Genomic DNA, 24,782 nt, shown 5'->3' on the forward strand with positions numbered 1-24,782 from the left:
CTGCAATGCTGTGTATCTACAGTCCTACTGTTCCTTCAGTAAGGTAGGAGGTGGCAATAGGAAAACCCCCCAGAAGCCAGCCAGTCTAGTGTACATACACAGTGGCCAAGGGACCCTAAAGGGAATAAAAGCATAGACTCTGGAGTTCTTGGACTCCATGTACTAGCTATGTAATATTGGAAAATTCTCATTTCCCTGGACCTTCCGTTTTCCTCCTCTGTGGGGTACAGTGAAATCCCATCCTACCTTGCAGGGCTGTTATGAACTGTGAGATAAATATCTATAACTCTGAAGAGTAGAATCGCAGTGTCTAAGCAGCAGCAGCAGCAGTCTATGGCTGTCTGAGACAACAGGGCTTTTCTCCACTAAGCTCTGATGTTCTAGGCAATGGGCAGTCCAAAACCTGGCTCCTCATTAAAGCCTACCACTGGCTCGGACGGTAGCCTCAGTCCCCTCCTTCTGAGACATACGGGGTTAGATATTCTGGCACAGCTCAGAGCAGACATACTCTAAAATGCGGAATGCAGATATACTTTCACATGAAGATTTAGATCTAGAAAACACAGATGAGAGAGAACATGTCAGTGTCTCTCTTTCTGGGTTTAGGTTACCTCACTCAATATCACCTTTTTGAGTTCTATTTACCTATAAACCTCATGGTTTCAATTTTATTTACAGCTGAGTAGTATCCCATCAATATATATGCACCACATATTCATTATCCATTTGTCAGTTGTTTCCATTTTCCAGCTTTTGTGAATAGAGCAGCCAAGAACATGACTGAGCAAGTATCCGTGGAGTAGGATGTCAAGTCCTTTGGACATATGCCATGGAATGGCTGAGTGGGGTTGTATAGTAGATCTGTTTACAGCAGTTTGAGAGTTCTCCAAACATTTTCCCAGAGAGGCTATACCAGTTTCAATCCCAACAACACTAAATAAGTTCCCCTTTCCCTACTTTCCCTGGGTTTTTTGTTTGTTTGTTTGTTTGTTTGTTTTTTGTTTTTCAACTTTGACTGGGGTACAAAGAAATCTCAAACTTGGGTTATTTGGTTTTTTGATATCTAGTTTTTTCTTAAGTTCTCTATATACTTTTTGAATATTAGTCCTCTATATGATGTGTAGTTTGTAAAAATCTTGCCATTTGTAGGACATCACTTTGTTTGCATGATAGTGTCCTTTGCTATGCAGAAGCTTTTCAATTTCATGAGGTCCCATTTACTAATTGTTGATCTTAGTGCCTCTGCTGATGGTGTTCTATTCAGAACGTCTTTTTTGTGCCAATGAGTTTAAGGATATTCGCCATTTTCTCTTCTATCAGGTACAATGTATCTGGTTTTAGGTTGAGGTCTTTGATGAATTTGAGTTGAATGTTATGCATAATGATGAATGTGGATCTATTCACATTCTTCTCTATGTAAACATCCAGCTTGACCCACATCATTCATTGAAGATGCTATCTTTTTCCCAGTGTATATTTTTGGCTTCTTTATTAAAACCATGGGTCCATATGTATGTGTGTGTTTGTGTCTTGGTCTTCAATTCAATTCCATTGATCGACTTGTCTGGTTTTGTGCCAATACCATTTTGTTTTGTTTTGTTTTTTTACTATAGCATTGTAGTATAACTAGATATTAGGGTCACTGATACCTCTTGCAGTTCTTTTATTGGTCAGGATTGTTTTAGCTATTCCTGGACTTTATGATGAAGCTGAAAGTAGTCCTTTCAAGAGTTGTGAAGAATTCTGTTGGAATTTTGATGGGGATTGCATTGAGTCTGGAGATTGCTTTTGGGAAGATGGCCATTTTTACTGTTGCTCTTACTGATTCACAAACATGGGAGATCCTTCCATCTTCCAGTATTTTCTTCATTATCCTGAAGATTTTATCTAACAAGTCTTTTCTTTGCTTAGTTAGAGTTATCCTAATATTTGAGGCTATTGTGAAATATGGTGTTCTTTTTATTTTTCTCAGTCTGTTTGTCATTTGTTTATAGGAGGGCTATTGATTTTTATGGGTTAATTTTATATCCAGCTAATTTGCTGAAAGTATTTATCAGCTTCAGGAGTTTCCCACTGGAAATTTTTAGGGTCACTTATGTATACTGCCATATCATCTGCAAATAAAAAAAAATAGGACTTCTTTGGTTTCCAAGTTTTATCCCCTTGATCTCCTTTAGATGTCTTATTGTTCAAGCTAAGACTTCAAGTAATAAGTTGAGTAGGTATAAAGAGAGTATATAACCTTGTTACTAATTTTAATGGAATTCTTATAAGTTTCTTTCCAGTTAAGTTGATGTTGGCTGTGCACTTGTTGTAAACTGCCTTTATTATGTTGAGGTATGTCTGTTGTATCCCTAATCTCTCCAGAACTTTTTTCATGAAGGAGTGTTGAATTTTGTCAAAGGCCTTTTCTGCATCTAATGAGAAGATAATGCGGCTTTTGTCTTTCAGTTGTTTTATACAGTAGATTATATTTATCAGTTTATGTATGTTGAACCATCCCTGTATCTCTGGGATGAAGCCTACTTGATCATGGTGGATGATCTTTCTTGATGTGTTTTTGGATTTAGTTTCCAAAAATTTTGTTGAGAAATTTTGCATCTATGTTCATAAGGGGAATTGGTCTATAATTATCTTTCCTTTTGGAACCTTATATGGTTTGGGAATCAAGGTAAGTGGCCTCATAAAATGAACTGGATAGTGCTCCTTCTATTTCTAGTTTGTGTAAAAATTTGAGGAGTATTGGTCGATACTCTTCTTTTGAAAGTCTGATAAAATTCAGCACTAAAAATATCTGGCCATGAGCTCTTTTTGGTGGGTTAGGGGAGTCTGAAGGACTTTTAATGACTTGTTCTATTTCACTAGGAGTTATAGGTCTGTTTAAATTGCTTATCTGAACTTGATTTAACTTTGGTAAGTGGTATGTAGCAATAAAATTATCCATTTCTTTTAGATTTTCCAATTTGGTGGGGTACAGTTTTTAAAGTATGTCCTTATAATTCTCTGGATTACCTTAGTGTCTGTCCTTATCCTCCTCCCCCTTTCCATTTCTAAGTTTGTTAATTTATATCTTCTTGTTCTGCCTTTTATTTAATTTGCCTAGGAGTTTGTTAATCATATTGAGTTTTCCCCAAGAACCAAATCTTTGTTTCATTGACTTGTTGAATTGATATTTTTTTGTTCCTGTTTTATTATCTGTTGAGACTTGTTTTGTCTTTGAGTATGTGGTCAAGTTTGGAGAAAGTTCCATTAAATGCTAAGAAGGTATATTCTTTTACATTTTCGTGAAATGTTCAGTAAATATCTGTTATGTCCATTTGGTTTATAACTTCAGTTCCAACATTTCTCTGTTTTTGTTTGATGACCTGTCTATTGTTGAGAGTTGGGTATTGAAGTCTCCCACTATCAGTGTGTGACAGCCTATTTGTGATTTAAGCTTTAGTAATGTTTCTTCATGAACTTGGGTGCTCTTGTATTTGGTGCATAGCTATTAATAGTTGTAATGCCATCTTGAATTTGTCATTGTTGCTGCTGTTGTCATTGATAAATATGTGTCCTTTCCTAGCTCTTCTGATTAGTTTTGGTGTAAGGTCTATTTTGTCAGATGTTAGAATGGCTACAACTTTTACCCTGAGGTGATATCTGTCCTTAAAGTTAAGGTATGTTTCTTAAATGTAGTAGAAGGATTGATCCTTCCTTTGTATCCAGACTGTTACAGTATATGTTCTTCTTGGGTAATAGAGACTGTTGATGTTGAAAGTTATCAATGAGTAACATCTTTTTAAAATTTTTGTTATATGTTATTTGATATTGGTGGTGGTGGTGTGTATGAGTGAGTGTCCCTTGTTTGATTTGCTGGTCTGTGATTATTTGCTGTGTTTTCTTGGTATGTTAACCTCTTTTGGTTGAAGCTTTCCTTCTAGCATCTTCCTTAGGGGTGGATTTGTAGATAGATACTGCTTAAATTTGGTTTTGTCATGAAATGTCTTATTTTCTCCATCTATGGTGATTGAAAATTTTATTGGTTATAGTAGTCTGGGCTGGCATCTTTTGTCTCTTAGAGTCTCCATTGTGAAGTCAGATGTTATTCTATACATCTACCTTTGTATGTTAGTTGGTCTTTTTCTCTTGAAGCTTATAATATTCCTTGTTCTGTACTCTTAGTGTTTGGATTACTTTGTGTGGAGGGGACTTTCTGTTCTGGTCCAGGGAATTTGGTGTTCTCTATGCTTCTTGTACCATGATAGGCATCTCCTTCTTAGGTTAGGGCCTTTTTCCTCTATAATTTTTGCTGAAAATGATTTGTGCTTTTGACCTGTGTTTCTTCTTCCTCTATTCCTATTATTCTTAGATTTGGTCTTTTCATAGTGTCCCAGATTTCCTGGATAGTTTGTGCCAGGATTTTTTTTTTTTTTACATTCAACATTTTATTTAACCAAAGTTTCCAATTTTTATTTTTGTTTTTGCTTTTTATTGTGTCCTCAGTATCTGAAATTCTATTTTCTATTCCTTGCATTCTGTTGGTGAGAATTGCCTCTAAGGTTGCTGTTCAAGTTCCTAAAATTTTCATCTTCAGATTTCCCTCAGTTTGTTCCTTCTACTTTTTGTTTGTGTTTTTGTATGTTTTCTTTAAAGGATTCATTTCCTCCTTAAGGACCCCAATTATGTTCATAAAGACTGTTTTAAGGTCGTCTTCTTATGCTTAAGCTGTGTTGTAATTCCCAGGGTCTGCTGTGATAGGGTTGGTGGGCTCTAATGAAGGCATATTATACTGGCTGTTACTGTGTTATTACTCTGGCATCTAGGCATCTGGCTTAGGGATTATTATAACTCTAGGTACTGACATCTGGTCTCATCTTTGTTGAGTAGGTGTTTATCCCTGCCTTGGTTTCTGTTGCCCTTTCTGGTTCTTAAGAGAGTGTGTTGGCTGTGATCACTGGTAGAAAATTCTTCTGGTATCCTGCTAGATGTTGCCATTGTGAATTCCAGGTCAAATGTGTTTCTAGGGATTGAAAATGCTTAGGAATAGGAATGGACTGGGGTGAGGGTCGGGGGTGGGTGCTGTGAGAGTCCACATGAAGGAAGAAAGCAGGGTGTTTCATCTGGATCTGTTTAGTCCCTGGTAATGGGGGCAGAGAACGAGGAGAGGCCACAACAGGTAGTCAGCTATAGAACCTGAGGTAACTCTCAGGATTCAGTTTGATGGAGTGGAGGAAGAGTGAAGATATACAGCTCACCTACCTGCTTTCACTGGGTTACTTGCCTCTCTGTCTGGCTTGGCAGGTAGGATCTCAGGAATGCCATTGGAGTTGGGGGCTAGGATGAAAAGATCAGTGAGGAGAAAGGTTAGAAGAGAGGATCTGTGTGATTTACTGTAGACCAGAGGCAGAGAGGGAGGTGAGGCTACAGCAGGTAGTCAGCTATAGCAGGCTATGAGACTTGGGAGATTGTGTTTGGAGGAGAGGAGAGAGAGGTGAAGATCTTTCAATTAGCCTACCTGCTTCCCTGGCTACAGTGGTCTGCCAATAATTTCTTCACTTTTATTTTTTCTGTTGAGATCTCTGTTCAGACCCATAGCCCATTTTTTGAATGAGTCATTGTTTTTTGTTTGTTTGTTTGTTTGTTTTGAGACAAGGTTTCTCTGTGTAGCCCTGGCTGTCCTGGAACTCACTCTGTAGACCAGGCTTGGCCTCAAACTCAGAAATCTGCCTGCCTCTGCCTTCCAAGTGCTGGGATTAAAGGCATGTGCTACCACTGCCTGGTTACTCTTTTTTTTTTATTTCTATAGATTCTGCATATTAATCCTCTATCAGATATATAGATGGCAGAAATTCTCTCCTACTCTATGGGCTCCTTTTCCTCTCCATCGATTGCTTCTTTAGTCACACAGAAGCTTTTTAGTGTTTGTGGCATCTCACTTGCCAGATGTTGGTCTTTAATTTTTGGGCAAATGCTGTTCTGTATGGAAAGTCCTTTCTCACATCTCCATCCTGTAGGGTACTCGGGGCACTGCCCGGGTTTTCTTTCAGCAGTTGCAGTGTTTCAAGCTTCAGGGTGAGTTCTTTGATCCATTTTGAGTTAGTTTGTGTGCAAAGTGATAAACATAGGTCTGATTTCATTCTTCTGCATGTAGCCATCCAGCCATCCCAGCACTGAGTGTCAAAGATTCTATCTTTTCTGCAGTGTATATTTTTGGCATCATTCTCAAGTATCAGATAGATTTAGTTATGTGTACTCATGCGGGGTTCTTCTGTTTTGCTCCATTTGTCTATATGTTTGCTTTGCATCAGTGCCACACTGTTTTTATTACTATAGTTCTGTAATATACCTTGAGATCTGGGATGGTCATCCCTCCAATATTGTTCTTTTTGGCTCATGATTGTTCTGTCTTTCCAGAGTTTTTTGTGTTTCCAAATGAATTTTAAGATAATTTTTTTCTATTTCTTTAAAGAATGAGATGGGGATTTTAACTGGGAAATCACTGAATCTGTAAGTAGCTTTTATTATTTTCACAATGTTAATTCTACCAATCGATGAACATGGGAATGAAAACCTTTGACAAAAAGCCTTTCCACTGCTGCATGAGCTACTCAATCTGTGGTTGACTTCACTTAGTGTGTGCTTCACGTGTGTGTGTGTGTGTGTGTGTGTGTGTGTGTGTGTGTGTGTGTCACAGTTGTGATTCACACCTCAGATCCTGGAGTCAAATGCTTGGCTCCTGTTCTCTGCCATACCACTTACTACTCTGGATAGTTCAATTATACCTCAATTTCCTCATCTACATAAGGAAATAATCATAGTGTTTACTCCGTAGGGATAATTTGTCACATATAATTAAAACAGTGCCTAGCATACAGTAGTGATCAGCAACTGCTAATCAGCTAGTATTTACCTGTCCTTATGAATATAACCAAAAGTTTGATAACCTAACATCAGAGTTGGCCACATTAATTTTGAAATTTAGAACAGAGGAGGTGGTATATTTTAAAGCTTATCTGGTGTTTTAATAACATTTACTTGGTCCTTATAGGCTTGAGTGTTTTTATGAAGAGAATTAGATTACAGATACATAAATAAAGCAAAGGTGCCTGGAATTGAGAGATACTGTATTTATTGTTTCACAAGTCAAAATGCAATTAGTCAGATTATACTACAAATGACAGTCAGTTATGTGTGTGAATACGTTTATGTGCATACATAAACATGTAAAATATATGTAAAGCTATATATACACAGAATGTATGTGTGCTTGCTGTAAGAATGGTCTAATGGGAGAGCTAGTAGTGGGAGCAGAAACTGAAGCCCCTGTGGTAGGAGAGGAGAGCAAGGTAAGCAGGGGGCCTCATATCTTCCCAGTGTGTGCTTAAAGTGCTGTAATTTATGTTTGCTGTTAAATACCATAGAGAGCAAGACTCTTGTCATCCTGAAGATGTACACCGGCAAATGTCCTCCGAATTTTAGAGCACTAAAAATCATCTAGTTCACTATTGAATTTTCGTTTACTTATTTATGTATTTATTCCTTTTTTTTCCCTTTAAGCCACCTTGCCTTTGGTTTCCCCTGGTTCTTGCCATGCTTCTGCTGAAGCCTCTACAGAGCTGATGTAGCACTTGAACCTTAAAACTATTTTGTAACAACTAACAAAATATCATTGTGCAGAAAAGAACACCAAGAAGGTATTTAATTATAGCATATGTAAATTTTTGAAAAAGACAAGCAAACATAAATTAGAATACTTCTAACAATACAACTGAATGGAAACAAATTCTCCAAAGCCAGTTGAGAGACCCTATTACAAAAGGGTCTAATGTGAGTCACATGTCTCTAATTCTGTGGCATTACTGATTTAAGCCAATTTATTTAGATTAACAAAATTAAGATTCTCTAAACTCTTTTTAACATCAAATATATGTATCTTACTCTGAATAGAATTAAAAGAATTTTTTCCTTGGGATTATGCACAATCTATATTTATGTCTGCTAGAAAAGATTTGGAATAAAGATATCAAATTATAAATAATATTTTCCCAACTTGTTTCCTTTACCTACTATTTTTAAAAATTTTTTATATGTAATAAAGTTTCTTACTTAAGTAAACATAAAAGGGTAGGTGAGCTCAGTGGTGCGAGGAGGTGGGCTCCAGGCTGGATACTACAATAAACACATATTTGATGTCATCTCAGCATCAGCAGAAACAGATAAAGGGGCTGGAGAGATGTTTCAGTGGTGAAGAGCACTTGCTCTTCTAGCAGAGAGCCCAGGTTCAGTTCCTAGAACCTACTCTCTAACTGTCCCACACCATCCCTCTAACTCCAGCCCAGGGAATCAAATATTCTCTTCTGATCTCTACCAGGTATACATGTGGTGCACATACACACATACAGGCAAGCCCATAAATTAAAATCAATCTGAATGTCTTTTAAAAAAAAAAAAAAGAGGTTTATTTAAACAACAAGACGCTTGACTTGAAGGTAAACCTATATAGGATCATTTTGTTCAAGAGTAATTTATCCCTGCTTAAAGACACATTGCCCTACATGTAACAGCTACATACAAAAAAGTTACAAAATTGTCCTTGGTTTTACAATGATGAATGAAAAACATTAAAATTCTCCAATTGAACAAGGTATGCAAGGATTTGGTGTTGTTGGGTTCTTTTGTTAAAACAATGAGAGCCAAATAACTTGCTGGAATGTAAAGATAAGAGCTGAGTGAACATGCCACTAATGGAGAAGGGGTATTTTCACAGACCCAGGACTTTCCCTGAGACCATCTCCATCTGATGCCGACCAGAACAGAACATTGGCCATTTAGTTTAAAAAAGGAAAAGAAAAAAAGAGAGCAATATGCTTGTGCACAAACACCAATTACTTTATGTACCATAAAGAAATGGGGACAGGGAAGTGAAAGAAGAGAGAAAACTATACTGTAGTAGTCAGGATGGGGCAGGACTGAATTGTGGCTTTCTAATTAAGAATGTATTCTTGGTCTACAACAAGATTCTGGAGGAAAGTAACAGGCTCCCTTTTTAGTAGACGCCTCCTGTCTGCTGCTGAAGCACATCAATTGTTTCTAAGCCCTCCATGTCCAACTGTGTAGGGTGTGTCTGTTTTGTTGATTGGTTGCCCATCAAACCAGAATCTGATCTGCCTCATTGACAAACCCTGTCATTCACAATAGGCTTTCATTAGTTTACCAAGCGGTATATGCCTCTTCATCTTAAACTGAACCACGGAGCCATCCTGTCCCACCACTTCAAATTAATATGATCGTTGTTCTCAGTCTCGACTCCTTCCTGGGGTTTCTTATCAGCGATGGTGAGTGCTGGCCAGAGTCTCCTCAGCTGCTGCTTCACAAAAGAGGCACTAGGTCCACACTGAAGGAGCACACAAGCAGTGCCAGGAGGAGGGGGAGGCGGCAATGGTGGATGAGGTAGAGGGCAGATACACGTCCTGAATATCTTTTAAAGTTTTTAAAAAGGATAATAGGTCTTAGGTGGAACTCCCTATTCAAGGTCTCAACCAAGGACAGCTGATAACATCTATCTCTCTAATGAAGCCTCTGCCCTTCTCTAACCATGTGTTTCCTTGTTTGGTGGGTTGTCACGTTTAACCATTATCTTACGTGGAGAAGGAAAAGGTTCTCATGGCTTATAAAAGGAAAACTCCCTTTGACCATATAACTCTGTGACTCTGGCATAATTACATTTTGCAATTCTTCTTAGCTAGATTAGATGTCAAGGTTTTATTTTATTTTTTTATGTGTGTGAACATGTGTGTGCATGCATATGTGTATGCGTGTGTGCTCACATGTGTGAGTGTAAGTATACAGTGCATGTAGAAGTCTAAGAACAACTTGTGGGACTCATTGCCCTTCTCCTGCTGGGAGTTCTGGGACTCAAACTTGGGACTCAAACTTGGGTCATCAGGCTTCCACAACAAGCTCCTGTACACACCGAGACATCTCCCTTGTGGCCCTAAATGCCACCATTGAACTTAGAAGAGGATTTCTTAGGGTGAAAAGTGTTGGAGGGGTGACCTTGCAGGAGGTATTCATTAGTGAGAATTTGCCAAGTTTGGGACCTCAGGTAAATGTAAAATCAGATACTCTCATATTGCTTTATGCCTGGAGACTGTCAGAAGCTCCTCGGTGGCTCCCTTCTGTCTTATCTTTAAAGCCCATGTCCTATTAAAACCAAAAGTGGGTGCAAAGCTCTGTCCTAGTAAATATAAGAGGACATATGTGGGTCTTGATGTTAAAGTTTCAATCTTTTCAATTCTTTAGATCTTCTGGAACTTCCTTTCAGTCACATTTTTTAACCTGCCAAATTATATACGTGACTCCAGAAAAATCAAGAAAGGAAATTTTATTTTTCTATCTAATTACACAAAATCCCCCATCATAAAGAAGTGAAGATTCTAAGAATCTGGATGGTTCTGCAGACCATGAAGCAAGAGATGAGTATGATGAAGCCACGAGAAATAGTAATCATTGTTGTGCTTAGTAAGTTTACTGTTTGAGCACATAATTTGTTAAGCCATGGGAACCCCTTCTATGGAGAGTACAGCTGGGTATGAGGGCTGACAGACTTCTCTAAAATACACAGGGATTGTATCAGGATCGCAGATTAATGGCCCAGACATAGATGGGCCAGTAGAACCAACAACAAGTCCCTTGTTCATGCTTCAACCAGAGATCTTACTTGCTAAAGGCTTCAGTTTGAAGATAAGATTTCAAGGGTCCAAACAAAATTCAGAAAATTCTAGTTTCTTAAGCCATCTTTAACATTCACATTGCAGGTGAGAGAGCATTGTTGCTTCTTGAAGAAAAGATGATCATGATGAAGACATTATTAAGAAACATTAAAGCTGAATTTGAATTATGAGAGGTTCCCCCATAGGAAAGTATGAAATTTAATGTTATATCTGTAATAAAGGATCTTTATAAGATACCACATAACACCCTTTAAAATATAATAATGTTACCAATGTAATATTACTAGTATGCTTTTGTGGCACCATTATGCAGAGGAGAAATGTTTTATTCAATATCCACACGATATCTGTAAAGTCGATTCCATTACTGATATTTTACAGAGTGGAAAATGGAAGCTTAAACTGTTCATGCAGGGCTTTCAAACTGGTATTTGAAGAGAGCTGGGGTTCAGTTTCCTTCTATCTACAGCCATACTCCTGGTTGCTCTGCTGCCTCTCCATGGTTCTAGCATTCTGTACACATTTTTCATAAATGTGGAGATAAATAAATTGAATCAAATAGCTCTTATTTACCCAAGTTCTCTATATTGATCCACACTGTTTAAAATTGAGATGGATCTTAGATCTAGCTCCAATGTCTTGGAAAAAGTAGCACATTCTTAAACAGCAAGAAAGAGAGTTTAAGTACTATCCACACTGTCTCTTTCCTAATTGTGGACAGCAAGATAATCCTTGTAAATTCACCTGAAAGATGTTACTGCTTCCATCCCTCCTCCTCATTATCACCATTATCCTCCTCCTCTCCTTCCTCCTCCCCTTCCTTTTCTTCCTCTTCCCCTTCCTTTGCTTCCTCCTCCTTCCTCCTCCCTCCTCTTCTTCTTCCTCTTCTTCTTCCTCTTCTTCCTCTCTTCCTCTCTTCCTCTCTTCCTCTTCCTCCTCTTAGAGAAACACTTGGTTAAAATTCTTTATCATCATCTAAAATCAGATACTTATTCATTTCTGACAAAGCTTATACAAGAAATTGATTAGATATCCTCTTTCAATTCCTCTGAAACTGTTTCTTATTACTAAGGCTAATTTCCCACAGATCTGATGAGATCATTAAGTCATTATAGCATCAGATACACAGCACAGCCTCTAATTTGCAAAGTTTCTCTCAATAATCTTCTGTAGGGGGTGAAACTATGAAAGAAAACAGTTACTAAACTACTAGAATTCATAAGTTTTCTTTTTTAACAAAATGGAACTAGTCCTTCTCTTTAAAAACACTGTAGAGAATATGCAAATAAAGGCCAGAAAAAAAGAGATGGCTCAGAGGTTAAAAGCACTTGCTGCTCTTCCAGAAGACTCAAGTTCTGCTCACAGCACACTTGTTAGTCAGCTAACAACTGCCTGCAAGTCCAGCTCCAGGGCATCTGATACTGTCTTCTAACCTCCACAAGTAGCCTTATGCAGATGCATCTGCACATACACACACACACACACACTCACACACAGAGGCATGTTCACGCACATGCACATGCACAAAATTAATTAATGTAATTTCTAAAAACATAATAGAAAACAATAAAATAAAATATCCAATTGTAAATATTCAAATTGTTGAACGAGGGAGAAAGAGTGGATAGAATGTTCTTATATTCCATGGAGGAAATAAAGGGAGATAAACATCCACTGTTTCATTTCCTGTGATGAAAATGAGTATAGATTGATGGACTGGAAAAGTAAACAAGAGTCCTAAAGTGTAAGGCCCTCCTGTGTGTGGAGGTGGAAGGATGACGTATGGTGATGTCCCCTTTAGTCTCCCCACGGTTACATGAGAGTGCCTCCTTTGGCTCGCTGCACAGCTGTACTTCTCACCTCCAGAGCCAGCACCTATTATGGATTTAGGGGTGTGTCCAGACAGCCTTTTCCTGTATTAGAATGACTAATTCACTTGCTTGTTAAAATAGAACTTCAAGGTTTTGGATAAAAAGCAGGTTACTCTATCTCCCACAGCTTGTTATTTAGAAAAGCAGTTTTCTAAGCAGACATGGGCAAGTCTGGTCTGTGGAGGTTGGATTGCTATGCCTATCAAATGAGCATCTCATTCGCTCATGTGTTCCTCACTGGGGAGCAGCTAAGCTGCTTGAAAACTTCACATACGTGGTTGATCCGAGTTCTGCAAAGCCATTCATTTACCAAAGAATTGATTTGCAAAATAATAGCAATTAAACATCTTCAGCTTTAAAAGATTTTGACATATTGTCCCCCATATTGGTTGTGCCAAGTCTTTCCCAAACAATATAAAGATTCACTACTTCAATTTTCCCACTGAACATGGTGTCATCCACAAGCTGGGATTCATGCAGATCTGATGGAGTGAACTAAATTATTCTCCTTTCCATTTCCCTGTTTACTGTGAGTTTAAGGATCCAATTTTGTGTGTGCTTGACTTTTCGGTGGTGACTGTAATGGTTCTGTTCAGCTTTCTATGGACTATCCCTTTTCTATTGATGATGTTTCTTATAGAACTTATACAGATATTAACACTTTTTTTTTGCACTTTGTCATTAAATACAGTTTTTGTTAGAGATCAATCTAGTTAAGAAAATTTAATCCTATGAAATGCTTTTATACATTTATTAAAATCTGATGGTCTTCCATTAAAACTGTGATTGGTTGGAGTGGTGTATTCTCTACAGTTGGGACATCCTTGAGATTGTATAATAAACTGTTTTCTTCTGGAGGTACTTTTAATAAAGATTGATTTATTTTTCTAATAATTCACAAGCAGAGCTGGGTTGAATCTTTGTAAGTGAGCTTTGAACTCTCTCAATTTTCTTTTACTATTTGGTCATATTGTTTAAGAAAATAATTCTTAAAATTAGGAACTTCATCTTGTTTTCTATTTTCTGAAACGTTCTCTTCAGCTCGTTAGTAGAGGCTGGGAGGTGGCTGATGGGGACGGGAGTTTGTTCTTTCCTGTTTATGTTGGTGTTGAACCTGAGAGGGCTGAGTGTCTGCCTCTGCTCATGCTGATTCAGCTTCAGGAGTTGCCCTATTTTGTGCACAGGGACCTCTGCTGACCACCTGGCTTCCCAGCTGTGACTAGGGCGGGTTCTCCCTCCCTCTTGTTTGGATTTGTTTGTCAAGGCAGTGTTGTAGTAATATTTAATCTCAATCAGGGGTTTCCACCCCACCATTGTTCATTCAATTTCCAGATGAAAGACACAAAACCTTTACATTTGTGATAAGCCTTTAAAGCACTAGAGCTGGGCAGAGATCTACCCTCTAAGCTATTAGTAAATACTTGCCCATCAATAACCCCACATTATAACTTGCCATGTTTCATCTGGGCCACTCTTAACTCAAATTGGCCAGTCTTCATTGCCATGTTTTCATGACTCACCTACCCCATGGCTTCTCCCCTCTCTACCTTCTTCTCTTGTGGTCCTTCCTGTCTCATACCCAAGCTCAGGAACCCAAACTTCAGTAACCTCTCTTTTACCCAGCTATAGGCTGTAGGCATCTTTATTCAACCAATAGTTTTAAATTAAGGAGTAAAGTTAAATAGCATCACTTGGTATATTTCCTCATCCATTGGGGCAACCAGACCTTGGGAGCCAGTATTAAACATAGCTGCAGACCAAACCTCAACAAAGGGTTTTTCTAGTATAGTCCTGGCTGTCCTGGATCTATAAGCCAGGCTGGCCTCAACTCCTGCAAGCAGCAATCCACCTGCCTCTGCCTCCAGAGTGCTGGGATTAAAGGCGTGTGCCACCATTGCCCCATTCACACCCTCTGAGTCTCCCTAGACTGAGTCCTTTGGGGTGGCTGATGTTCTAAATAGAATTGTATCACAAGTTCAGTGCAGGTGTGGGAGAGGCCAGCACAGTGCTGAGATCTCTGCAAGTTAAAGTGCTACTCAGAACACATACTCGCCTTACGTGTGTGTGTGTGTGTGTGTGTGTGTGTGTGTGTGTGTGTGTGTAACTCCACCAGCTTAAAGGCAGGCTCCTTAGCTTGTTGTTATTCCATGTTTTCAGGCATCCAAGATAGCTCAGTTTTATATATATATATATATATATATATATATGTATATATATATATATATATATATTATATGCATATATATATAATATACTATATACTATATATATCACATATACATAGTCTTCTCCCTGCATGTGTATGTATACCACATAAGTACCTGGTACCCACAGAGGGCAGCAAATCACCTAGAACTGGAGTCAACATGTGGGTGCTGAAACCTAGGTCTTTTAGAAGAATACCCAGAGCTCTTAACCACTAAGCCACCATCTCAGCAAGGTTGCTCAGCTCTGAATAATAGACTCTTTCTCAAGATGGCGCCCAGTCCCTGCCCTCCTACTCTCACAGGCTAGCAATGCCATTCTTCCCTACTGTTGACCTACCACAAGAGGAACTGCTGCCTGCTCAAAGTCTACAACTAGATTTGAGGCATCTGGCAACTGTGGCTTGTCCTGCAGGGGAAGGTTGTCATTCTCTTTGCACTAGCACCACCTGCCTTATCATTGGATGGGGCTTCTGCAGACCCTTCCCTGACCAGGAAGCCATATTGTCCTTGGCTTCTGCTTGGCCAACTGCAAGTCTTTTTGTTCTGCTTTTCAACTATTTTGTCATTGTCTTTGGGAATTTCCAACATTCTTCCCCTGTTTGAAATAGAGTCCGTTTTTCTTAAGCTACCTCTCGTCCTTAACCAAGTCACATGAAGGTAGCTTCTAGCCTGCCATCTTACCCCCATATTAATAGTCTTTATTAATCTCAGGAATTATATTTATGGGCTAGGGAAATGGCTCCATCAGCCAAGTTCTTGTCTTGTAAGCACAGAGACTAATTTAACTCCCCAAAACCTTATAAAATAGCCAAACGTGATAAAATCGCCAAACATGGTGATACACACTTGTAATCTCAAGGCAGGCAAATCTCTTGCCAGTCAGCCTAGCTGTTCTGGGTCAAGTCAAAGTCTCTGTCTCAGGAAGCAATGTAGATGGCCACCTAAGGAATGATGCAGAAGGTTGAACATTGGCTTCTACATTCAGGAGCATACAGGTGCACCAACATGCACACATGAACACGCGTGCACCCATACGAAAACATGATCTTTATGATTTCTTTATCTCTTTTTTCTTGTCCTTAAGTATGTAGAGTCTTCTTTTTGGAGATCTCTTATTTTTACCTAATAGTTACTATTATTCACATAATTTCTTCAAATACTTAAATCACATTGTAGTTAAGTTTATTTGTCTCCATTGCTCACCTCTTTCCACTGTTCTGCAGTGGCTCACATTATTCCATGCTTTCCAGATTTTGACAATAAGCTTGTTTTAAGTGAGGGTTGTTTCCTTTGGAAGCTTAGATATTGTGGACATGAAAACATTTCTATCCAAGTATACCAGAGATGCTTTATAATGCAATGCAAACTCAGCTCTCACTCCGGAGCAATTAAGAGATAGTTTGCTATGAGCCAAACATGAAAGAGGACAGCCTGGGGATGTGGGTGTAAGTTGCCCCAAATGCATTCTTCCCAGAGGAATAACTTATGTGTAACTTTTATAGACACAGAGCAAAAGAAAGCCACAAATCAATAGATGAGCCAAGTACATTGAGGGGGGTGCCGTGGGTTGAAGCAAAGCAAGGAAGTCTCTGCTGCTTGATGGCAGTATTAGCTTTGGGGAGGGGCTGCTAGTGGTCTGCTCAGTTAATGCTTTCAACATTTGTACCCAATAAGTCAAAGTGATGTTAGATCATGTACAGAAGTGGGTGGCATATGGCTATAGAGAGAATTACAGGGCTGATGAGATGACTCCACCAGTAAAGGCCCTTGCCTATAAGCCTGATAACAAGAGTTTGATCCCTGAGTCCCATAAGATAGGAGAAAACCAACAGCCATCCATGAGCTGTTACATGTGTATTCTCTCACATAAACACAAATAAACATAATTTTAAAAATTAAAAAAGTAGATATCCAAGGAAGAATAAATTTAGATTTGTTCCTGCAGCCTCCCAGCTCTCCACAATCACGCTATCTGCACAGCCTTCCGTATTGACACAGTCTTCTTAGGAAATCTCTTAATTCTTACAAGAAGGATCTGCATTTCCAGTTCCAGGCTCAGGGTCAGATCTCCTCAGCACAGAAATTGAATGGATTCTGACCCCACCCCTGTTCTTGGTGTTGGGTTTTGAGCTTCTGTTTCTTTCTGGCCAAGTATTCTAGCTCTGTAGCCAAAGAAAGTTTTCTTGCTCATTTCCTTGGGAAAGTGTGCAAGTATTTTCTAAGAGGCCGTCATGGGTCAGGCAGCATTTGTTACTGTAGATTTTATGCTGGTAACAGAGTTTTGGCTTCCCAGTCAGATGTGTCTCAGCTTGACCTTCTGACTCAAACATTAACCTCCTGGTTCACCTAAGTTTCTTATTTGTGGGTTTCCTCACTATATCTGGCACCTGGGATTCTACTTTATTGATTACCATGTGAACTACAATACTTTGTGTGATTATATTTCATTGTGAATCCCTGTATTTTAGGGAGGGCATGTGCCTTCCATATCTGCGTAGATCACTAGATGGGCCAGGTGCTATTTCTCTATTGAGAAAAAAAGTACAAAGAGCTTTTAAATATGTTTAAAGATACATGTTACTTCTTTTTATTGAAAATAGATTTTTTTTTCTCACATAGCATATCCTGATATGGTTTCCCCTCTACTCCACTCAGGTCTTCTTCCCTCCGTCCCCTCCGGATGGATCCACCCCATTTCTGACACATTTAAAAGATACAGTTCCAATATTAGAAGATAAAACAAAGACTAACATGTCAGAATAGGACAAGACAAACAAACAGAAAGAAAAGAGCCAAAGAGAAGGCACAAGAAACAGAGAGGCACTCATTTGCACACTCAGGATCCTGTAAAAACACTGAACGGGAAGCCATAACATATACACAGAGAACCTGCATTGTACAAAAAAGAAAAGAAGAAATATAAATTGAATAAAAATAAAAATAAGATAAAATTAAGGAACAAAAAAACAGAGACACAAGAAAAGCCCCTGATTTGACATTTTGAGACATGGAGCCTCCAAAGATGATGTTGAGTTCATTTTCTTTCTTTTTTTTTTTAAATTTGTTATTTAAATGCATTTTATACATTAAACATTAATAATATTGAGTATTTTGAGAATCAAATAATACATAAAAAATTTGTTCAACTTTTATATTCATATCCTAAAATATCATTAATGAATATTTAATACTATCTATAGCTAAGGATCCTAGATCTAATGTTGAATACCAAATTATTTCAAAACATATAAAATATTCTTTGGGAATTAAGCATAGTAGAAGAGCATAAAATATTAAAAATGAATCATTAAGAAATATATTAAAAAACCCTTATATGATACCTCCTGACATAGTGAGAGATTATTTAAAATGCATTATATATCTGTGTACATTGCTAACAGTTAGTTTACTTTAAGAAGATTATCAGTGTTTCAAGGAGAGAAATTATTTTATCAGTAAGTATATTTTAAAAATTTCAAAATATGTCACCAAGGTATATTTCCTGTATGCAGCAAAATGCTGGGTCCTGTTTATGTATCCAGTCTGTTAGTCTATGTATTTTTATTGGGGAATTGAGTCCATTGATGTTAAGAGAAACTGAGGAAAAGTGATTGTTGCTTCCTGTTATTTTTGTTGTTACAGGTGGAATTATGTTTGCGTGGCTATCTTATTTTGGATGTGTTGAAAGATTACTTTCCTGCTTTTTTCTAGGGTGTAGTTTCCCTCCTTGTGTTGGAGTTTTCCAACTATTATACTTTGTAGGGATGCATTTGTGGGAAGATATTGTATAAATTTTTTTTTGTAATATAGTATCTTGGTTTCTACATCTATGTTAATTGAGAATTTTGCTGGGTATAGTAGCCTGGGCTGGCAGTTTTGTTCTCTTAGGGTCTGTACAACACCTGCCCAGAATCTTCTGGCTTTCATAGTCTCAGTTGAGAAGTCTGGTATAATTCTGATAGGCCTGCCTTTACATGTTGCTTGACCTTTTTGCCTTACTGCTTTTAAAATTCTTTCTTTATTTAATGTATTTGGTGTTTTGATTATTATGTGATGGAAGAATTTCTTTTCTGGTCCAGTCTATTTGTAGTTATGTAGGCTTCTTGTACATTCATCAGCATCTCTTTCTTTAGGTTAGAGAAATTTTGTTGAAGATATTTACTGGTCCTTCAAGTTGGGAATCTTTGCTCTCTTCTATACCTATTATTCTTAAGGTTGGCCTTCTCATTGTGTCCTGAATTTTCTGGATGTTTTGGGTTAGGAGCTTTTGGCTTTTTGCATTTTCTTTGACTTATATCTTCTACCCCTGAGTTTCTCTCTTCTATCTCTTGTATTCTGTTGGTGATCCTTGCATCTATGACTCTTGATCTCTTTCCTAGGTTTTGTATCTCCAGGGTTGTCTCTCTTTCTGATTTCTTTATTGTTTTTATTTCCATTTTTAGATTCTGTATGGTTTTGCTCATTTCCTTCACCCATTTGATTGTGTTTTCCTGAAGTTCTTTAAGGGATTTTTGTGTTTCCTCTTTAAGAGCTCTAGCTATTTACCTGTGTTCTCCTGTATTTCTTTGAGGGAGTTATTTATGTAGTTCTTAAAGTCATCTATCATCATCACAAGAATCTATTTTAGATCCAAATCTTGGTATTCTGGTGTGATGGTATATCCAGGACTTGCTATGGTGAGAGAATTGGGTTCTGATGATGCCAAGTAACCTTGGTTTCTGTTGCTTATGTTCTGTTGCTTATGTTGCTGATGCTTGCCTCCCATCATCTGATTATCTCTAGTGATACCTGCCCTTCCAATATCTGACTGAGGCCTGTTCTTCCTGTGATCCTGATTGTGTCAAATCTCAGAGTTCAGCTGCCTCTGTGATTCTGGGATCGTGTGATCCTGAGATCCTGAGTGTGTCAGAGCTCCTGGAAGTCAAGCTGCCTAGGGGACCCTGAGATCCTGCTGTGACCAAGCTCCTGGGATCCTGGGATCTTGTGATCCTGGGAGTGTTAGAGCACCTGGGAATAGAGCTTCCTCTGGGTGTTGTGTTACTGGCTGTGGAGTTTGAGCCCAAGGTTTCCTCAGGGCACAGGCCCAGACCAGGAGGAACCTGTGCAACTAGTGTGGCAGAATTCCTAGGTGCCTGGGTCCCACTGGTCCCAGTTACTCAAGGTGTTGTGGCAGATGTTGTATCCTCCTCACCTCTGATCCTATGATCCTGGGAATGTTAGGGAGCCTGGGAGTGGAGCTTCCTCTGGGTGTCGTGAGTTCATTTACTATTGACCATCAACTGTGGGATATGAGGCCTACCTTTAAGAGTAGTTTGTTTGCCCAGTGAAACTCCCGTGGAGAAAACTAAATTTTCATTTGAAAGTAGTTATCAATTAGAAATTGCTTCTAGGTTAGGGATGAAGACACTTGTAAGATCTTCTCCCCCTTTTTTGGCACTTAGTTCTATGAATTTGACTCTTAGAACCTCTTTCATTGTGTCCAATAAGTTTAGGTGTGTTGTGTATTCATTTTCATTGAATTCTAGAAAGTCTTTAATTTCTTTCTTAATTTCTACCTTGACCCATTTTTTATTCAATAATGAGTTGTGCAGTTTCCATGTGTTTGTAAGCTTTCAGTTGTTTTTGTTGTTGATCTCCAGCTTTAAGCAACAGTAGTCACAAAGGATGTAGGGTGTTCTTTCAATTTTCTTGTATTTGTTGAGATTTGCCTTCTATCTGAGTATGTGGTCAAATTTGGAGAAAGACCCATGAAATGCTGAAAGGAAAGTGTATTCTTTTGTGTTTGGGTGAAATATTCTGTAAATATCTGTCAGGTCTACTTGTTGTATAATGTTAGTTAGCTCCAGCATTACTCTATGTAGGCTTTGTGTAGGTATCCTGTCTATTTACAAGAGTAGGGTATAGAAGTATCCCACTATTGGTGTGTAAGAGTCACTTTGTAAATCAAGCTGTAGTAGTATTTCTTTATGAACTTGGGTATTCTTGTGTTAAGAATTGCAATGTCTTCTTGGTGTATTTTTCCATTGATGAGTATATGTTTCCTTCCCTATCTCTTCATTTTAGTTTTGATTATTTTCTCAGATATTAAAATGGCTACACCAGCTTGCTTTGTAGGTAATTTTCCATGGAATATCTTTTCCCATCCTTTAACCCTGAGATGATGTCTATCCTTGATGTCAAGATGTATTTCTTGGTTTATCTGACCCTGTTTTAACTTTCACACCTTGAATGTGTCTAGAAAATTGTCCATTTCATCCAGAATTTCCAATTTAGTTGAGTATAAACTTTTGTAGTAGAATCTGATGATTTTCTGAATTTCCACAGTTTTCATTGTGCTGTCTCCCTTTTCATTTCTGATTTTATTGATTTGAATACTATCTCTGTGCCCTTTGGTTAGTCTGGATAAGGGTTTATCTATATTGTTGATTTTCTCAAAGAACCAGCTCCTGGTTTTGTTGATTCTTTGTATAGTTCTTTTTGTTTTTATTTGGTTGATTTCAGCCCTGAATTTGATTATTTCCTGCCATCTCCTCCTCTTGGGTGTAAACCATCTAAACAGTCCCATAACTGCTAAAGAAATAGAAGTAGTCAGTAATAGTCTCCCAACCAAACAAAGCCCAGGACCAGATGGGTTCAGTGGAGAATTCTATCAGACTTTTAAAGAAGACCCAATACCAATACTCTTCAAACTATTCCACAAAATAGAAACAGAAGGTACACTACCAAATTCATTCTATGAAGCCACAATTATGCTTATATCTAAACTACACAAAGACCAAACAAAGAAAGAGGACTTCAGACCAATCTCTCTTATGAACATTGATGGAAAAATGCTCAATAAAATTCTTGCCAACTGAATCCAAGAACACATCAAAATGATCATAAACCACGATCAAATAGGCTTCATCCCAGTGATTCAGGGATGGTTCAATATACAGAAATCCATCAACATAATCCACTACATAAACAAATTCAAAAGAAAAAACCACATGGTCATTTCATTAAATGCTGAAAAAAGCATTTGACAAAATTCCATATCCCTTCATGTTAAAAGTCTTGGAAAGATCAGGAATTCAAGGCCCATACCTAAACAAGGCCCATAGTAAAAGCAATGTACAGCAAACCAGTAGCCAATATCAAACTGAATGGAGAGAAACTTGAAGCAATCCCACTAAAATCAGGAACTAGACAAGGCTGCCCACCCTCTCCCTATCTATTCAACATAGTACTTGCTAAGTTCTAGCTAAGGCAATTTGACAACAAAAGAAGGTCAAATAGATAGAAAGTGGAAAGGAAGAAGTCAAAATATTACTATTTCCAGATGATATGATCATATACTTAAGTGACCCCAAAAAATTCCACCAGAGAATTCCTAAAGCTGATAAACAACTTCAGCAAAGTGGCTGGATATAAAATTAACTCAAAGAAATCAGTAGCCTTCTTCTACTCAAAGGATAAACAGGCTGAGAAAGAAATTATAGAAATGACACCCTTTACCATAGCCACAAATAATATTACATAAATTGGTGTGACTCTAACCAAGAAGGTAAAAGATCTATATGATAAGTACTAAAAGTCTCTGAAGAAAGGAATCAAAGAAGATCTCAGAAGATGGAAAGATCTCCTATGCTCATGGATTGGCAAGATTAATATAGTAAAAATGGCCATTTTGCCGAAAGCAATCTACAGATTCAGTCTAATCCCCATCAAAATTCCAACTCAATTCTTCATAGAATTAGAAAGAGCAATTTCCAAATTCATTTGGAATAACAAATAAACCAGGATAGCAAAAACTATTCTCAACAATAAAAGAACTTCTGTGAGAATCACCATCCTTGATCTCAAGCTGTATTACAGAGCAATAGTGATAAAAACTGCCTGGTATTGGTACAGTGACAGGCAGGTAGATCAATGGAATAGAACTGAAGACCCAGAAATGAATCCATACACCTATGGTCAGTTGATCTTTGACAAAGCAGCTAAAACCATCTAGTGCAAAAAAAGGCAGCATTTTCAACAAATGGTGCTGGCTCAACTGGTGGTCAGCATGTAGAAAAATGCAAATTTCCCCATTCTTATCTCCTTGTACAAAGCTCAAGTCCAAATGGATCAAGAACCTCCACATAAAACCAGATACACTGAAACTTAAAGACAATAAAGTGGGGAAGAGCCTCAAACATATGGGCACAGGGAAAAATTCCTGAACAGAACACTAATGGCTTGTGCTGTAAGATCAAGAATCGACAAATGGGACCTCATAACATTGTAAGCCTTCTGTAAGGCAAAGGACACTGTCAATAAGACAAATGGCAACCAACCGATTGGGAAAAGATCTTTACCAATCCTACATCTGCTAGTGGGCTAATATCCAATATATACAAAGAACTCAAGAAGTTAGACTCCAGAGAACCAAATAACCCCATTAAAAATGGGGTACAGAGCTAAACAAAGAATTTTCAACTGAGGAATATCGAATGGCTGAGAAGCACCTAAAGAAATGTTCAACATCTTTAGTCATCAGGGAAATGCAAATCAAAACAACCCTGAGATTCCACCTCACACCAGTCAGAATGGCTAAGATCAAAAACTCAGGTGACAGCAGATGCTGGCGGGGATGTGGAGAAAGAGGAACACTTCTCCATTGCTGGTGGGATTGCAAACTGGTTCAACCCCTCTGGAAATCAGTTTGGTGGTTCCTCAGAAAATTGGCCATAGTATTACCTGAAGACCCAGCTATACCACTCCTGGGCATTTACCCAGAAGATGCTCCAACATATAATAAGGACACATGCTCCACTATGTTCATAGCAGCCTTATTTATAATAGCCAGGAGCTGGAAAGAACTCAGATATCCTTCAACAGAGGAATGGATACAAAAAATGTGGTACATTTACACAATGGAATACTACTCAGCTATTAAAAATGATGAATTCATGAAATTGTTAGGCAAATGGATAGAAATAGAAAATATTATCTTGAGTGAGGTAACCCAATCATGGAAGAACACACATGGTATGCACTCACTGATAAGTGAATATTACCCCAAAAGCTCCAAATAACCAAGATCAATTCACAGACCACATGAAGCTCAATAAGAAGGAAGACCAAAGTGTGGGTGTTTCAGTTCTTCTTGGAGAACAAAATACTCACAAGAGCAAATATGGAAATAAAGTGTAGAGCAGAGACTGAAGGAAAGGCCACCCAGAGACTGTCCCACCTGGGGATTCATCCCATATACAGTTACCAAACCCAGACACTATTGTGGATGCCAAGAAGTGCATGCTGAAAGGAGCCTGGTATGGCTGTCTCCTGAGAGGCCCTGCCAGAGCCTTACAGATACAGAGGCAGATGTTAGCAACCAACCATTGGACTGAGCATGGGGTCCCTAAGAGAGGACTTAGAGAAGGGACTGAAAGAGTTGAAGGGGTTTGCAACTCATGGGAAGAACGACAATATCAACCAACCGGACCCCCACCCCAAAACTCCCAGGGACTAAGCTATCAACAAAGGAGTACACGTCTCCAGCTGCATATGTAGCAGAGGATGGCCTCTTCATGCACCAATAGAAGGAGAGGTTCTTGGTCCTATGAAGGCTCAATAGATGCCCCTGTGTAGGGAATGAGGGCAGGGAGGTGGAAGTGGGTGGGTTGGTAGAGGAACACCCTCATAGAAGCAGGGGGAGGGAGATTGTGATAGGGTGTTTCCTGGAGGGAAGGAAACCAGGAAAGGCAATAACATTTGAAATGTAAATAGAGAAAATATCCAATTAAGAAAAAAGATGTATTTCTTGGATGCAGCAGAAGAATGTTTCCAATTTTCACAAGGATTAACCATCCTTTTGGGGGAATTAAGACCATTGATGTTGAGAAAGATCAATGAGCACTTTTTTTTATTCCTGTTATATAGAAGTCAGAGGGAGGGAGACACACATACACACAGAGAGAGAGGGGAGAGATGAGAGAGAGAGAGAGAGAGAGAGAGAGAGAGAG

At 38.4% G+C, this 24,782-nt stretch overlaps 1 protein-coding gene and 1 pseudogene across 5 annotated transcripts in view; one reads left to right on the plus strand and one right to left on the minus strand.

The window, feature by feature from the left end:
- The window catches only part of Fyb2 (FYN binding protein 2), a 116,828-nt gene that overhangs the window by 48,605 nt on the left and 43,441 nt on the right, over window positions 1–24,782 (plus strand). The window lies entirely within an intron of this gene.
- Window positions 9,029–11,495, minus strand: LOC116095221 (annotated as a pseudogene).

This window comes from Mastomys coucha, unplaced genomic scaffold (assembly GCF_008632895.1).
Source record: "Mastomys coucha isolate ucsf_1 unplaced genomic scaffold, UCSF_Mcou_1 pScaffold18, whole genome shotgun sequence".
Taxonomy (NCBI): Eukaryota; Metazoa; Chordata; class Mammalia; order Rodentia; family Muridae; genus Mastomys; species Mastomys coucha.